The 16,508-nt window shown below is 53.4% G+C and overlaps 1 protein-coding gene across 3 annotated transcripts in view; it reads right to left on the reverse strand.

Moving 5' to 3' along the window:
* Cxxc5 (CXXC finger protein 5) overlaps positions 1 to 16,508 on the reverse strand; it is a 37,818-nt gene that overhangs the window by 13,059 nt on the left and 8,251 nt on the right. The window contains exon 1 of one of the 3 annotated variants that reach the window (XM_090331409.1): positions 4,621 to 4,919. The exons of the other annotated variants lie outside the window; for them this stretch is intronic. The gene's annotated coding sequence lies outside the window, so the exon portion shown is untranslated. Of the gene's footprint in view, positions 1 to 4,620; positions 4,920 to 16,508 lie in introns of those variants that run through there. 3 annotated transcript variants of the gene reach the window in all.

Here is a 16,508-nt window from a genome sequence, read left to right on the forward strand (position 1 = left end):
CAGGAAGCAGAACGGGACGGAAACCGGCTCCTGCCACCTCCCCCAGAATCCTGTGGGCAGCTCAGCCAGGCTGCACAGAGGCACTCTTTGTGCCTGCCCCAACCCACTACCCGGCTGGCCTAAGGTTTTGAGTTTCCTGGGGGGTGGGGACCTAGTCACCACTAAGTCTCTAGCTACCTCCTCCTCCTCCTCCTCCTCTGTGCAGCTTCTGTGGCAGTCAACAGCTGGAGGAGGAAGTGGGTAAATGGTCAAGACTGCCCCCAGAGACTCTGGGAGGGCTAGAGTCTGCCCACATCCCATTCCCCCAACATTTACGTTCCCTAATCAGGCTGGTCAAGCAGCCATCGCCCGAAGCCTGCCTCTCTGCCAGCGCTAGGAAGACCACCATGACCCTCATCCCAATCTACCTCAGCACTCGGGCCAGACAGCTGGGACAGGGCATCAGCTAAACTGCACCGTCTGCTTACCCAATAGAGGCCACTTCCTGTTGGTTCCGACAAAAGCCCCTTGGGTATATAACTGCTTAAGAAACACATGGCACCTGGGAGTCGAGTGTGGGGGTTGAGTGTCTTGAGGAGTGGTACTGTGTCGGTGCATTGACCTGTGTCTACCAGGAGGTATGCCAGACAAATGCATGCTGGGTGCCCGTGCCTGGCTGACTGTGGGTGTGCCCAGGTGCACTGATAGTCTTGGTGTCACCCTGAGGACTGGAGCCTTGCTGTACACATGGGGTTTATAAAACCAGCACAAGTGGCAAGGCCTGCCTGTGAGACCCATGTTGTCCATATATGTGAGTGCACACACAAAGAGAGTGGTTTTCACGGTAGGCAATGTCTGCTTGTTCTTCTGGTCTCAGCATGTCAACCTGCCTTAACTGGAACACAGCAGCATGTGAGCACTGTGAGCAGAGTTGGGGTTCTGGGGATGAATAAGGTGGGGTCCTGATGGGGATGGTGGGGGTAGGAGCTGGTGCCAGCTGCTAGGGCCCCTGTAGAAACAGAAAGCTGCCCACAGGTGTGCCTGGGCTGTGGTGGGGGCTGGGTTCCACCAAGATTGTTTGTTCCCAAGAAACCAACCCCCAGTTCTAGCCCAGAACTTGTCTCAGCCATGAGGGAGGCACCTGTCTTGTCTGCAGTTCAAGGTCCAAAAGCTCTGACCAGCATCTACCTGCCTGCCTGCCTGGCCTAAGCATGGAAAAAAACTGGAAAACAAAGCCCCCCAGACTGCAGGCCCTCCCTGCAGAGGTGTGGGGGAGGCAGGCAGGAGGAGGGAGGCTGCCTGGGAGGGGGGAGGTGTCCACAGCCCTGGAACACAAAAATAATGAGGCGAGAGGGGCCATGGGGCTGAGCCGGCTGGTTCCGGAGTCGCTATCTGACCTTGACAGATGCCACAGCTGGGCGCCTGGAGAGGAGCCGCTGCCACCCGCTGCCACCCTCCGCCTCGTGGCAGCCACCCTCCCGCCTCGGTGCTGCAGTTCCCCCCCAGGTCTCCCAGGCCAGGGTCGATGGAGGCTCCAGCAGGCCATCCACACATAGCCTCCTACCAGGCGAGAGCTGGGAGGCCTGACTGTACCTCTCAGAAGGGGGTGGGCACGAGGAGAGAGGGTCTGGAGGTGGGAGTGTCAGCTGTGGGACTTTCTAGTGGTGCCAAGCCCTCAGGTGTGGCTGTATGTGAGAAGCACAGAGCTTGCCATGGTGCTTGTTTATAGAGCTTAGCTGTGTGACCGGAGTATGTGTGGAGAAGGGGAGCAAAGTGTGAGTGTAGGTGAGACATGGATAAAGGTAGTATGTGTGTGTGTGCGTGCAATGTGTGTACTTGGAGGGGTTCACACAAGACTGGAAAGATGGACTAATGTTCCTAACGTGGGTGTGGACACGCATCACTGGAGAGTGGGTGCTGAGCACTCCTCACGCCCTTTTCCAAAGCCACAGCTGCTCTCGTGGGTAAATCATGCTGAGACTAAGAGTGTGGTGGGGGGACAAAGAGAGCCACGCCCCCCATGCATGCAGCCTTCCTGAGGCTACCTACCCTCTTTACCCACTGTATGGTCCTTTTCCTAGTACTCACTGACAGGCCCAGGGCTGGGCACTGCCACGGTGGGGATGTCAGCAAGGGGCTGGGGTATGAGCTGCAGCAGGGGATGCTGGGCTAGAGGTGGATTAGCAATTCCGAGCACTGGCTGCATAATTAAAAAATCATTACAGCAGGCAGGCGGGCAGAGCCGAGTGTGAGCTCACGCTTGGAGCGGGTGGGGACACAGCCGTGGTGCTCCCCCTCAAACCATTTCCCCAAGGAAAAATCCCACCTGCTAATATAATTATGGAAAAACACAAGCACAGAAATTCTGTTTTAGCAAGCAATGTGCCTGAGAGCCCAGGGCCCTGCCTGGTGTCTGGCACAGCTAGCAGGGCCAGAGAATGGCATCCAGAGCTCATGGCAGCAAGGTAAGCCATGCAGAGTCCAGACTGACCTCCAGTCCTTCAGCAGATAGAAAGGGGGAGACATAGAAAACCCAGCTCCAAGCCAGGTACAGGTGGCTCATGACTGAAATCCTAACTACTCAGGAGGCTGAGATCTGAGGATCAAGGTTCAAAGCCAACCCAGACAGGAAAAGTCCCTTTGACTCTTATCTCCAATTAACTACCAAAAAGCAAGACATGGAGCTATGGCTTAAAGTGGCAGAGCACCAGCCTTGGGCACCTAAGTTCAAGTCCCAGGACCTACACACACACACACACACACACACAGCTGGGCACCAGTGGCTCACACCTGTAATCCTAGCTAGTTAGGAGACTGAGATATGAGCTTCTGATCAAGGTTCAAAGCCTGCCTGGGCAGGAAAATCCCTGAGACTCTTATCTCCAAAGAACTACTAGCCAGAAATGGCACTGTAACTCTAGTGGCAGATAGCTAGTCTTGAGCACAAAGCCCAAGGACTGGCAAAAAAAGGAAAGAAAAAGAAAACTCAGCTCCCCAATTCCAAAGGAAAACAGCCCTGCTTGTTTACAAGTGGGGAAACTGAGGCTAAGAGACCTGCAAAAGAACACTAGATGGCAAAGCTGACAAGTACATTTCACACAGCAATGCAACATGCTAGGAGCTCAACACTGCCTGCCCCCCCTGCCCCTCTCCTCTGTGGGAGGATTAAGATTCTCCTCTCTAGGGTGCATCACAGCACTCTCTGGCCTGTCCCTGCTGGGCTGTGTAGCTCTGATTCAGACACAAGGTCTTCTGGTCTCGCCTGGGTTAAGCCAGGTGAGCAGAGCTGGCCCCTGCCTGAGAAAGACGGCCAGCTTTGGGGCATTGGCCCCAGAAGGGTGGGCACAGCCGCCATCACCTGAGGCCTGGAGCGGCAGGGGCTGCGCGGGCACGGGCAGGAGCCGGGCCTAATTAGTCGGCCTGGGACCGGCCAAGCGCCGGATCTGAGCTGGCCAGGGCGTGCAGGCACGGCCGCGACCGACTGGGCGCGAGGCGGCGGGGAGGCGGGAGGCTTCGGCGCCCAGAGACGGGGTGGGCAAGCGGCCTGGGAAGGAGGCCTGGGCCAAGGAGAGTCCGCAGCAGCAGGCCTGTCTCCCCTCACTCCTCGGTGCCACCAGGCGCAGCAATTAGAGGCTTTCAAAGTTTGTCCTTAATTGGTTTCATTTTTGCTTCATAAATGATTCATGGCCCCAGAGATCTGCAAGGCAGAGGGAGTGGCAGAGGGGAAATTTGGGGAGGCTTTCTGCCGGGGGCTAGTGCCCACCTACCTGAGGCTCAGGAGGAGGCCATGGTCCCAGACCAATGGATAAGAGTGCCTAGGAAAGCCTTGGGCAGGTGGGCAAGCAGCAAAAAATAAAAACGCAGACCTTCTCACTGGAGTGTTGGCTAATTAGAAACTGCAACTTCTTTTCTGCAGACCAGAGCTCTGCCATCCAGGCCCAGCCACAGCAGCTGCTGGGGCCCTGGGAGCATGAATAATAATGCAGTGATAACAATAACAGTGTCAAGTAATAATAATGATGGTGAACACTGAAGGAGCTTTTACTGGGTCTGGGCACCAATTCATTTCTACCTCTGCCCCAAGCACTATATATCTATAGGGAGAGGAACTGGGATTCTTGTTTTACAAAGAAACTGAGGCCCTGAGATTAAGGCCTGCCCTCCCATCCCTCACTCACATTCTCTGAGAAACAAGACTGAAGGACACACCAGGACATACCATTTGCCAGGTGTAGGGTTCAGGTGAGGAGTGGGTGGGGGAGTGTCTAGAAGTCCAGGAAGGCCTTAGAGGGCACTAAGTGGCCCCACTTGCACTGGGAATGTGGCTTAGTGGTAGAGTGCTTGCCTAGTATGCATGAATCCCTGAGGTTCGATTCCTCAGCACCACATAAACAAGCCATATGTGGTGCTGCAGCCCAAGTGGGAGAGTGCTAGCTTTGAGAAAAGTCCAAGGACAGTGCCTAGGCCCTGAGTCCAAGCCTCAGGATTCCGTGCCCCCCCCCAAAAAAAACAAGTGGCACTTGTGCCAGACTGGCTCTGCCCCTCGAACAGGCTTTGTGACTTTGGTGGAACAATGTCCTCATCAGGAATTAACTGACCCATCCATCCGTAAAACAGGAACACAGGAGCCCGGTGACCCACCTTTGCTGTGGTGAATCCGCTCCCTCTGGTACTAGGACACAGGAGTTTCCATGCGTGTACACACTCAAGGAGCTCTCAATCTCTAGGACACACACAATAAGCAACAGTTTCAACAGAGAACCTTAACCATTGAGCAATGGAAGAACATTGGGGAGCAGTACCTAGCAGGAAGGACTTCTTAGACGAGGGTGACAAAGGAACTGACTTCCCTCAGACCCCATGCCTAACACACATAGTATGTTCAGGCAATGGGTGAACATGCGTCCACCAGTCAAATGGCCTGGTGCCTAGCCAAACTCTTCAAGGGGTATGCCTTCCTGAACAACAGTCTTTTGATCCCCCCCTCACCCAAATCTCCCCCCACTTTCCCTCAGAAAAAGTAAGGGACCCTACCCAAGGCCACACAGCTTGGGGGAACCAACAATCTGAAGGGATCATATGCCTCACCTCAGTGGCCTGGGGATAGGGTGGGAAGTTAGCATCCTTGACCTTGTCCCTAGGCCCACAGACCTCTTGCCCCAACCATGATCCTTCCTCGTCTGAATGGAATAGCCCCACATTCTCCCAGGCATTAGATTTGGTCAAGCTGAAGGTATGGTCAGTAGCATTGAAAGTAGACTGGAAGCGATAATGGGGAGAGGGGATGGGTTTTTGGGCTCTTGCCTCATTCCATTTAGGTCTTCTTGAATAAATGGGACGGTGAGGGAAGCCCTTGTGTATGCACACAGGGCATTGGTATTGTGTCCATACGGGGCTGTGGAGGAGGAGGCAGCAAAATGGTAACAGAGGTGACAGGTTGGAGAGGGATGACCCATCTTCCTAGGGGGCCCATCACCCTCACCTGACAGAGAAGGGTGTCTGTGGAGTTGCAATAGCTGCAGTACCCAAAGATTAAAAAACTAATCCCTAGCCCACCCGACTGGGTGGCACAGCCTTACAACCTGTGCAAATCTGGGTCTAGGCTATCATGTCCTTCTTCCTCTTGGGAAAACACATTGGTGGTTGTCCTTGAGAAAGTAGTTTTGGAAGAAAAAACTAGACATACAGTGGTCTGTGTTGGCTGGGGTACTTGAGAGACTGGAATCAGTTAAGAGGACGCTGACAATGGCTGACAATGGTTGGGTGAACAGCTGCACAAGTGGTTGAGTTCTTATAGCCTCAGCGGGTTGAGCTCACACACTCCGCCCAGGACATAGGTCCATGTGCTTATTCCAGGGTTCTAAGCTGGGTCACTGGGGTCCCCTTTCGCCTGCCCAGGAAGCTGCATGCCTACAGCAGGTCAACAATGACATCAGCAATGCCAGCCAGGCGTGGAGCCTGCCACCTCCAGAACCGATTAATTGTTTTCAAATTAATTTCCCAAGCAAAACCCCCTAATTACACCAGTTTTCAGCAGCCCAACCTGGTAAGCAAGAAGACCCCACAATAAGGTGGATGTGGGGTGAGAAGTTACCAGGTTGAAGAGGCTTTGGCATTCGCACATTCAGGTGTTTCACAGTGGTTGAGCTTTTGTTTGCCTGTTGACCTGATGGAAGCTATCTCTCAAGAGAGGAGACTGAGCTCCCCAGTCAAGAAAATGGGGGTTCTCAGGGAGACCCTTGGCTTGCTCAGCTCATTCTGCTGCTCCCGCTTTTACCCCAATGCTCCCAAACCCCAGCAGGTCTTGGCATGGCCCCGTAGCAGCACAGGCGCTGTAAGGCTGAGGAGGCCATGGCTGCAGCGTTCTAATTTCCCAAAGGGGCTGAGATTAATTAGCTCACACACAGGCGCAGAGAGGGAGAGTGGGAGCAGGGGCGGAGCATTAGGCAGGAGCTGGCTGGCGATCCCCCATGCCCGCCGCCAGCCCAGCAGGCAGCCAGGCGGCCTTGACAGCCTGGGTGCTCTGAAGGTCACTGGCCAGGCTGGCTGAGCCAGCAGACTGGCACAGTGTCTTTCCCAGAATCCTTAAGGCTGGAGAGACAGGAACCAGGCCAGTGTTCGGGGGGAGGGAGCCCTACTGCCACAATGTGCAGATGCTCTACGAACATCATCTTGTTTCATACTTACCGCAGCCCAAAGACGGAGGTTCCCCAGTTCTCTCATTTCACAGATGTGGATACTCAGGGCTCAGACAGTGCAGCAGTGACTGGCTGAGGTTGCTCAAGACAACTTAACACAGGCTGGCTCAACTCAAAGTCCACCCTGCTCCTCCTGATATGTGCACAAGGTGAGGGAAAGAGCCCTAAATGCCACTACAGGGCTTATTAGGGGATCTGTGACGGCCTTAGGACACAAACCTCTACCACAGAAGGTGCAGGGGCCCCAGACATTTCACAGATGAAGAATCTAACTAGAAAGGGGTCCAACATTGGTTCATGCTTGATAAGGCAGAGATCTGAGGACTGGCTCAAAGCCAGCCCATCAAACAAGGGGTGTGTGTGTGTGTGTGTGTGTGTGTGTGTGTGTGTGTGTGTGTGTGTGTGTGTGTGTGTGTGTGTGTGTGTGTGTGTGTGTGTGTGTGTGTGTGTGTGTGTGTGTGTGTGTGTGTGTGTGTGTGTGTGTGTGTGTGTGTGTGTGTGTGTGTGTGTGTGTGTGTGTGTGTGTGTGTGTGTGTGTGTGTGTGTGTGTGTGTGTGTGTGTGTGTGTGTGTGTGTGTTGGTCCTGGGGCTGAACCTCAAGGCTTGGGTGCTGTCCCTGAGCTTTTTTTGCTCAAGGCTAGTGCTCTATCCCTTGTGCCACAGCTCCACTTTCAGCTTTTGGGTGGTTAATTGGAGACAAGAATCTCATAAGACTTTAAAACCAGTAGCCTGGAACTGCAATCCTCAGACCTCAGACTCCTGAGTAGCTAGGATTCCAGGCACAAGCTAGCCCTGAGCAAAAAAGGATCAAAGACAGTGCCCAGGCTCTGAGTTGAAGCCCCAGGAGCAGCACAAGAAAGAAAGAGGGCCAGGGTGGTAGAGTGCTTGCCTAGCATGCATGAAGATCCGGGTTCGATTCCTCGGTACCACATACATAGAAAAAAAAAAGCCGGAAGTGGTGCTGAGGCTCAAGTGGTAGAGCTCTAGCCTTGAGAAAGTCCAAGGACAGTGCTCAGGCCCTGAGCTCAAGCCCAGAACTGGAAGAGAGAGAGAGAGAGAGAGAGAGAGAGAGAGAGAGAGAGAGAGGGAGAGAGGGAGAGAGGGAGAGAGGGAGAGAGGGAGAGAGGGAGAGAGGGAGAGAGGGAGAGAGGGAGAGAGGGAGAGAGGGAGAGAGGGAGAGAGGGAGAGAGGGAGAGAGGGAGAGAGGGAGAGAGGGAGAGAGGGAGAGAGGGAGAGAGAGGGAGAGAGAGAGGGAGAGAGAGGGAGAGAGAGGGAGAGAGAGGGAGAGAGAGGGAGAGGGAGAAAGGGAAAGGAAGAGAGAGGGAGGGAGGGAGGAAGGAAAGAAGGCAGGCAGGCAGGCAGGCAGGCAGGCCGGCAAAGTGATCTGAGGCACAGCCCAACTTCCAAGTAATGCCAACTTGACTTGGGAACTTTTTTTTAATCTTAAAAAATATAAAGGTGATATACAGAAGGTTTGCAGTTACATAATTCAGGTAATGAGTGAATTTCTTTGTGGACAGGTCACCCCTTCCCTCACTCTATCCCAGGCTTTCTCTTCTGGTCCCCACCCACAAGTTGGATAATTCTTTTTCAACATTGCATCTAGTGAGTACCACTGCTGCATTTGTAGCTTGGAAACTTAGTGAGCTCTCAAGGGCCACATGGAGCCTGATGCTCTCTTAGGTTAGGTGAGCAACTGACCAGAGGATCGGGGAAAGAGGTTTCACTCTGATTGCCTCTGTACTAAAAAGGAATGCCTGCTACTGCTGCAGGACTCCTCAGAAAGGTGAAAGGTCCTCAGCCAGGTAAGGGGTGGCAGTGGTGTGGGACCCTGTGCTAGGTCCTAGATGGCCTAGCCTAGTAACCGAGTCCACAGGGACACCCTCTACAGAGGGCTCATCCTCACTAAGCCGAAAGGTTCAGCAGTCCCAGGGCCTTTGAGTTCAAGCCAGGGGGTCCAGGATAGGTATGGACTGGCTGGGCATGAGGAGGGACTGGCCCAGCTGCCAACCAGTATTCATCAGGACTTCAGGAGGTTGCCCCCTAAGCACAGGCTTTGGAACCAGGGTTCTTCTCTCCCAGCTCTGCAGCAACCCAGAGGACCACATACAAGTTTCTCAAGCTGGGTAAGTCTATGCCCCCTTGTATGGAATGCAGACAGTAAGCCCCAACCTCTAAGGATCCTGACTATAACATAACTAACCAAAGCTCTGAACCTGGCTTGCAATAGGTGCTCAACAAATGATAGTACTACATTTATCACCACCTTCCAGCCTAACAGTGAGGAGCAGGGTGTTGGATGACCAAGGTCTTAGTTTCAGTTCTGCCCATTTGCCTTAAAGTTGTAGGCCAAGTCTTCATGCTGTCTCCACAGCCCCCAACACAGAGCCCCTGTCCCTAAGCTGTAGAGCCTAAAGGTTAGTAGAAGGTATTGCCACCTACCTAGGCCTATCTTTTCTGGACATAGGAAGAACCCAATGACACTTCCTGTCAGCCTTTTCTACATTGCTCCCTGGCTCTCCACTCATGCTTGCTCTAGTTAACACTTCGTAGATTTCTGCAATTCCTGGTATTACTGCCATACAGGTATGTGCTAAGTTCCTCATTACCCTGCAAAGTCTAGCTTGTAGTGGTCTTGCTGTGTTGAGTGCTGGGTTACAAAACAGTCTCAGAACTATCGCTGGCTTTCTCTCCTCACATGTTGTGAACCTTCCAAGAATTTACCCAAGGATGCCCCCCACCCTGGTTCTGAGTCCAACCAATTCCTACCTGCTGTCCCAGCCAGCTTAGCCACACCATTCTTAAGCCTCAACATTCCAATTTGAAAACAGCTCTAAGGCAAAGGCCAACTAATTCAGGGGCTTTGTTGCAGGGTGCTAACCCCCCCCCCCACAAATAAAATAGAGGACAGGCATATGGGGCTGCAACAGAGTGAGTCTAGTGAGAACTCCATTATTTTAACGACCCTTCCCGTTAAATCCAGGCTTCCTATATGCTAAGCATATATTCTACCACTGAGCCACACCCCCAGCCATACCATCTATTTTAGAACCTGTAGCTTTAAGACAGGTGAGGCATGTTCCATTTTATAGATGACAAAAGTGAGATCAGAGCTTGGCAGATTGACCCATAACTGCCCAGAAGGTAGTGATGAAGTCAGATGTTTGGGCTTGTCCAATGCAGAGTCTTTGGCTCAGAAGGTCTTATAATCTTACTGGCAGTCCACTAATGCTTTTATTTCTGAGCCCTTCTTTCTCTGTCCTTACCTGTTCAGGCCTTGATAGGCCCCAAATAATCCAGAGTCTAAGTGTTAGAAGGTAAGAGTCCAAAGGCCTTCAAAATCATGAAGCCCACTCCACTGGACTCTATTCTCTTCGGGAAGACAGTCTGCTACCCAGTATATGAGAAGTGACTGTACCTTCAGTTGAGGCTTTAACCCCAACAAGAGAACAAAGTCTTACAGAGTCCCTGAGGGTATTTCTCCAACCAAGACCTCTGTTCAGGCCAGCTCTGTGCTTACTTTGCATGGCTGTGGACTAAGCACCAGGGCCATGGCCAAGCTCTAAATCTCCAGCTCACATCTGCAATCCTAGCTACTCAGGAGCCAGAGATTTGAAGACTATGGTCCAAATTCAGCTCAAGTGGACAAAATGCGATCCTTACCTTCAATTAACCAGCAAAAAGATGTAAGAGTGCCAGCCTTGAGCAAAAAAAAAAAAGCCCCGAGGGGCTGGGAGTTTGATCTAGTGGTAGAGTGCTTGCCTAGTATGCATGAAGACCCAGGATTGATTCTTTGGCACCCATACACAGAAAAAGCTAGAAGTGGTGCTGTAGCTCAAATGGTAGAACGCTAGCCTTGAGAATGCATAAGGACAGTACTCAGGCCCCGAGTTCAAGCCCCAGGACTGGCAAGAATGGGGGAAGCCTTGAGTTTCTCAATAATGAGACTAGCATATGTGTGTGCATGCACACGTATAACAAGGTGCCACTTGTATGTGAAGGGGCAACCTTGGACAACGACAGACTTGGGAACCAAGAGGACAGAGAAAAGTAGGTACCAGGATGAAGAAGAACTCCTAGGACATGACCCACTCCAGCAGGGTCGCATTAAATGCCTACCCATGCCTCCATCTCTCATAGCCCCAACCCAGGGTAGAAAGATCAGGCAGTCACCAAGGATCCTGGGGAAATTTATTTTCAAAAGTATCTCCCCTCCAGCCTCTCCTCTTCCTAGTTCCAATGCATCTCTCCCCCACTTCCCCACCCCACTAACTCTGTTTGAGCCAGTTTCCCAATCTAGAGAACAAGTGAGTCCTCAGATGGGCCCAGAGCAACTAGGTAATGGGAAAAGCTCCCATCCCCACCTTCACTCCATGGAATCGCATATTATTGAGAGGAAGTTTATTCTATGTAAACCTGACAGCAGGCCTTCTTTTGTGGCCCCCTAACCACTTGGACAACATATTTGTGTGCAGGCTCCTGGTCTAAGCCTCATCAGGTGTGAGCTCTGGGCTAGGGACCACTGCCTGAAGCTGTGACTGGAGGACATGTAGCACTGCCTAAATTGGCACAGTGTGTACGGTTCCCGAGGGGGTGTGTGGCCTCTTGGCAGGAGGCACACCCATGCGTGACTGTGTATATCCAGTTTGCCTGGGTCGGCGTCTGCTTGTGTATGTGCTAGCATATGTGTGCTCAGTGCTTGGGCTACTTTCTGGATGCTGCATACATGTAGCCGAGTCTGGGCCTGCATGTGTGAGGGAGTGCTGATCCGTGTGGGATTATGTGTACTGTGATGGTGGCTGTTCTGTGTGCTCCCGGGCGAGCTGTGTGCGGGATGCATGAGTGTGTGTGTGTGTGTGTGTGTGTGTGTGTGTGCTCTGCCTGCCAGGCCGCAGGGCCTCGTGGGGCTGCTGGAGATGGGGTGACTCATGTCTCCTGAGCTAATCCCGCCACCCGCCCGCCCAGCTCACCCTGCTCAGCTCACCCTGCTCGGCTGGGCTCATGGCCGCCAGCACTGGGGGGTGGGGGGGGAGGAGCGGGCAGACGCGGCAGGGAGGCTGGCTTGATAAATAACCTGCTGCTTCCCTAGGCCTCTGAAGGGAAGGCTGCGCGACGACGTGGAAGAGAAGGAGGGGGAGGTGAGGGAGGCCACCTTGGCCCCCAGGCTCCGGCTGCCCTGGCCCCACGGCCCAGGCTGCAGCTCTGGTTCCTGTTTCATCGAAACCTGAGCTGGGAAAAGCCTATCGGGTCATCTTGCCTGTCCCGCCAGCCGCCAGGCCCAGGCAAGCTGCCCCTCAGGGGACAAGCCTGAAGCCTGGTAGGTGGGTGGGTGGGTGAGGATATTTCTGTCCAGACTAAATGCAGTTCCAGGATTCTATGCACCCCTCAACAGCTGCTCCCAGTCTCCCCTCTTCAGAACTGGGTAAATATAACCCCTAACCTCCCCCCCACAAGCAAACCCCAAAGCTGCTCCCAACCCCCACGACCACACCCATATGAAGGGAAGGGGAAGGGTGGGTAACCACACTGCATGATCTTGGGCTAGTGTATACCCTCTTGGCATTACTCATCTCCAGGCCCTGGACTAGTGACTAACAGATCTAGCAGTGGACCATAAGACAACTGAGTTGGGGGTCTCTTTACAGTGGCTACAAGGCTTATGGCCCCCCTTATAGCACACAAACTGTCTTTAAGCTTATAAACATGACCCCCTCCACCCTGCCTGTTCCTTGCCCAGGCCGGGCAATACCAGGCTCCTCCAATCTGCCCCAGCCGGACCCTGGCCAGGAAACAAGTTGTGCCAGGCTGAGGGGGTGGGGGTAAGCATGACAGCTGCTATTTCCTGGAGGCCACAGTCAGGCACAATCTAGATTCCTGCCTGGCTCAACAATTCACCAAAGAGCAACTCTTCCAGGCTCCAGGCTGAACCAAGGCGTCCCCTCCCCGGCATGAGCACCATCTCAGATGGTCAGCCCACTTCTTCACGGCTCGGGTATGGGCAGAGGGCATCTGGCTAAAGCAGCCTCTAGAACTGAAAAGAGTGATAATCTCTTTAGGGTTCAACAGGCCAGGAGGCAGCCTCTATTTCCCTCCTCCTCCTGCCTTCCTGCCTGCCTGCCGGCCTGCCCACCCGGCTGCTTCCCCCAGCCCCACATGCACCAAATTCCCCACATGCTTGTCTGTCTCTGACAGCTCACGCAAATACTTGGCTGCTCGGGCACCCGCTGTTCTGAGCCCGCTGTGCCTCCACCCTGTCTTCCGGGGGGAGGGGGGGTCTGCAGACACAGCCAGGGATGCAGCCAGGGATGGGAGGGGGCCAGAGCTCAGGAGCCTGGAGAAGGCAGTGGAGAAAAAACAGGGGCAGGAGGGACTAGACTCAACTCCAAAGCACCATGCCCTAGGCCCTGGCCTGGGGACCTGGGAAGCCATACTGTGAGCCAGTCTAGCTGGCTGGCAGCTGCCAACACCCCCGCTGCCTCCCCTGCCCCCCCCAACCTCCCAGGAGGACCTTCCGGAGGCCTCCCACTTGCCTCTGCCCATGAAACAGCATCTGCTAGCTCCACAGCAGCAGCTCAGGATGGGGTGGAGGGCACAAGACCCTAAGGGAAGGCTTTGAAATCTTGAGGATGGCCCGGCCCTTCACCAGAGCATGGGAGTACATTCCAGCCCTCCCACAGTGCGAGGGGCACACCTGCCCAGCTTCCATGTCATCAAGTGGGCTGACTGGGGAGGGGCTTCTTCTCCCTGTCCTGCTTGCCTGATTTCCTTCCCAGAAGAAAAGTATGGACAACACTTCTGTAAAATAGCTGGGATTTTCTGCTGGACAATGCCTCATTGGCTAGCTTCTTACCTGCCCTAAGCCATTCCTGTACCCAACCACACACCCCACCTCATTTCTGCAGCCAAGTATTTGCCACTTGCTTTAGCACCCCCAACATCCAGCACTGTGTGAATGACTAGCTCCATTTTGCAGATGGGGTATACTGCAGTCAGGAAAGAGACCCAAGAGACCTCCCATCTTATGGCTCTTCCTAGAAGAAATGGACTCAAGTCTTACCCTCTCTGTCCACTGACCATCCATAACACATCTTGCTTAGGTAGACCAAGTCAGACTTCCCTTAGGCTTGAGGGGAATATGCAGAGTAGCCATATCATTTAGTCCAGGGCTAAATATCCTTTGGCTCTTTCGGACTATTCTCCATAACCCGAGAGTGTTCCTGGGCAGAATCCCAGCCTCACTGTCCCTGTGACACTATGCTGTGGGTAAAGCTCCCTCTCCCCATTGCACAGATGGGGCTGCTGAGGCCCCTAGGGGAGGCGAGCTGCAGGCAGCCATGAGTCACAGGGGGAGCTGGGAAGGCGCCCGGACCTGCCGGCTGTCGCTGGAAGCAACAGCCTGCATTTCCTCCTCACGCTGGTGCCTGGGGAAGCGTGGGCAGCAGGCAACTGGCGGCCACAGGGAGGACCCCTCCTGTGCCAGCAGGCCAGCCACATCCCCTTGCCATCCCTCCTGGGGTGTGGCCTGGAGCCCACCACCTAAGGCAGAACTGGCATTACTGCCACAGGAATAGACTAAGGAGTTCAACCTGTGTGACTCAGAAAAGCTTTCTCCCAGAGCCTCAATGTCCCCTGATAACAAACAAGATTGAAACGTGGCCATTCATGCTTCCATCCCACAGGAAAAAACCAGGCTTCTATGATTCTAGAATCCCAGCATGACAAGAATGTTGATTTGCGAATCCTCCCATTCCAAGTAGTCTATGACTCTAGATTACTGTCACTAAAAATTCTAGACTGCCAAGAGCTGACAGTCTTGGGAAGGGGCCGTGTCTACTTGTCTTCCTTCTCTGAGCTCAGTTAACCAATTTCCCACTAGGTTTGGTGGAGGTAGGTTGGAAGAATGAGGGGCTGGGTTTCCCCTATCGGAGTCACTGTGTCAACAGAAAATGGCATGAAAAGGGGTGGGGAGCTGTGTTTTAGTCTGGGGGACAGCCTATTCCTCCTCTTGACACATAGACTCATGAAGTGTCACAGAAGTGGACTTGCAGGGAAGTAAGAGTGGGAGGTTAAGGGTTGGTGATTTTGCTGGGGGAGGGCCTGTGTCAGGTCAGGGCTAGTCTCTCTGCTTCTCAAGTTCCAAGCCAAGCTCCAAGCTTTATCTTCCTGTCTTCACCACCCACTGTTTCCTTCTTCCCACCACAGCCCCTTAACCTCCCAGGCAGACCCTGATTCAGGCCAGCTGGCAGCCAGCAGCCAAGGCAAAGACTTCCCTAGTCCATTTGATAGATGGAAAAGCTGAGGCTGAGAAGAGACGACCCACCCCACCAGTTTGGCCAGCAACCTATAGATGGTCCCTGGCACCTCAACTCTTTCCCTTTTACTAGGTCAGTGAGTCCATATACCAAAAAAAAAAAAAATGTCCAGCAGCACACCCACCAATAGTATCCCTTGAGAGCGCTCAGTCCCACAACTGATTATTTAATGTACTCATTTATCTATCCAACTAGCAAATCAGCTTATTGTTCTGCTGCAGGGAGGCCTACTACCAAGGGTTATAAAGCCTGAGGAGGCAGAAGGCCTATGTTTAGTAAGTACTAAGGGAGTCTGTTTTGTGTGCCACACAATATGCAAAAGTGCAGGAAACGCCAGAGGAACCAATCCTGGCTGTCTTCATGGCACTGGAAGTCTGTAATGGGTTCTGCTAAGACCCAGTCCCACTTACCAGTGGCTAGCTACCAACTCTCCAAGCCTCAGTTTTCTCATCTGTATATGGGGGGGGCTAAGAACACCAGACTCCATGGGCTCCTGTGGGGATTAAAGGAGCAAAGGCCTGAAAGCTGTAAACACAGTGGCTGCCCCAGTAAGGGCTGAGGATAGCTAGCCATTATCACTGTCGCTGTACAATAGATGATCTAACAGAAGTAATGGTGGGGGCAGAGACTGATCACAAGGAAATATTACTTGGTGTCGGCACTGAGGTACAGGAAGGAATCACTGCCACATCCCTCAATGTCAGGAGACATAGCCCTCCCTTCAATGGCAGTATGTGTTCCTCATTAGGGAGTCTTTCTGCATACACACAGGTGCAAACACTTAGGTGTGCATAGACGGCTGAGTGAGCAATCTGAGGTGTCTGTCCAGTGACACCTGGAACACAGCTGCTCAAGCCCCGGCCACTTCCACCCTATCACTATCCCTTACCAGTAACTTCAGCAGAGCCGAGGGACTGTGGCAAAAGTGGACCTAGGCTTGGTGAAAAGAAGCTCGGAAAGATTTATTTTGGCCAGTCCTGGGGCTTGAACTCAGGGCCTGAGAAGTGTCCTTGGACTTTCTCAAGACTAGAGGCTCCACCTCTTGAGCCATAGCACCACTTCCAGCTTTTTCTATGTATGTGGTACACCAAAATGGAACCCGGGTCTTTGTGCATACTAGGCAAGCACTCTACCACTAGGCCAAACGCCACCCTCTTTTCTTTCTTTCTTTGCATAGTTCTGGCTGACCGACTATAGACCTAGGTTAGGTCCCTGGATGGAGGACATTGGGTGTCAGGTCCCCTGTTTCCCCACCATATGCCCATAGCAGCATCACAAACAAGTGTTGCTGTGACAGGCCAGACAGGCTGAGGAGGTGAGAGGAGGTCACAGGCATGGGAGGGAGTGGTGGGCCCAAGGGCCATGTGGGGTCTGCCAGACAAGGGAGGGTGAGTACAGGACTCCCCAGGGGCCACCAGGCAGGCCTGGCTCTGCCCTGCTGGGGCCAGCAGCTGAAGGGGAATAAATATAGCGTGGGGCGTCCCAGCCACATTCCTGGGAGGCCAGCGCGGCTGCCTGC

This window comes from Megascapheus bottae, chromosome 4 (genome assembly GCF_031878675.1).
Source record: "Megascapheus bottae isolate mThoBot1 chromosome 4, mThoBot2.hap1, whole genome shotgun sequence".
In the NCBI taxonomy this organism is placed as follows: Eukaryota; Metazoa; Chordata; class Mammalia; order Rodentia; family Geomyidae; genus Megascapheus; species Megascapheus bottae.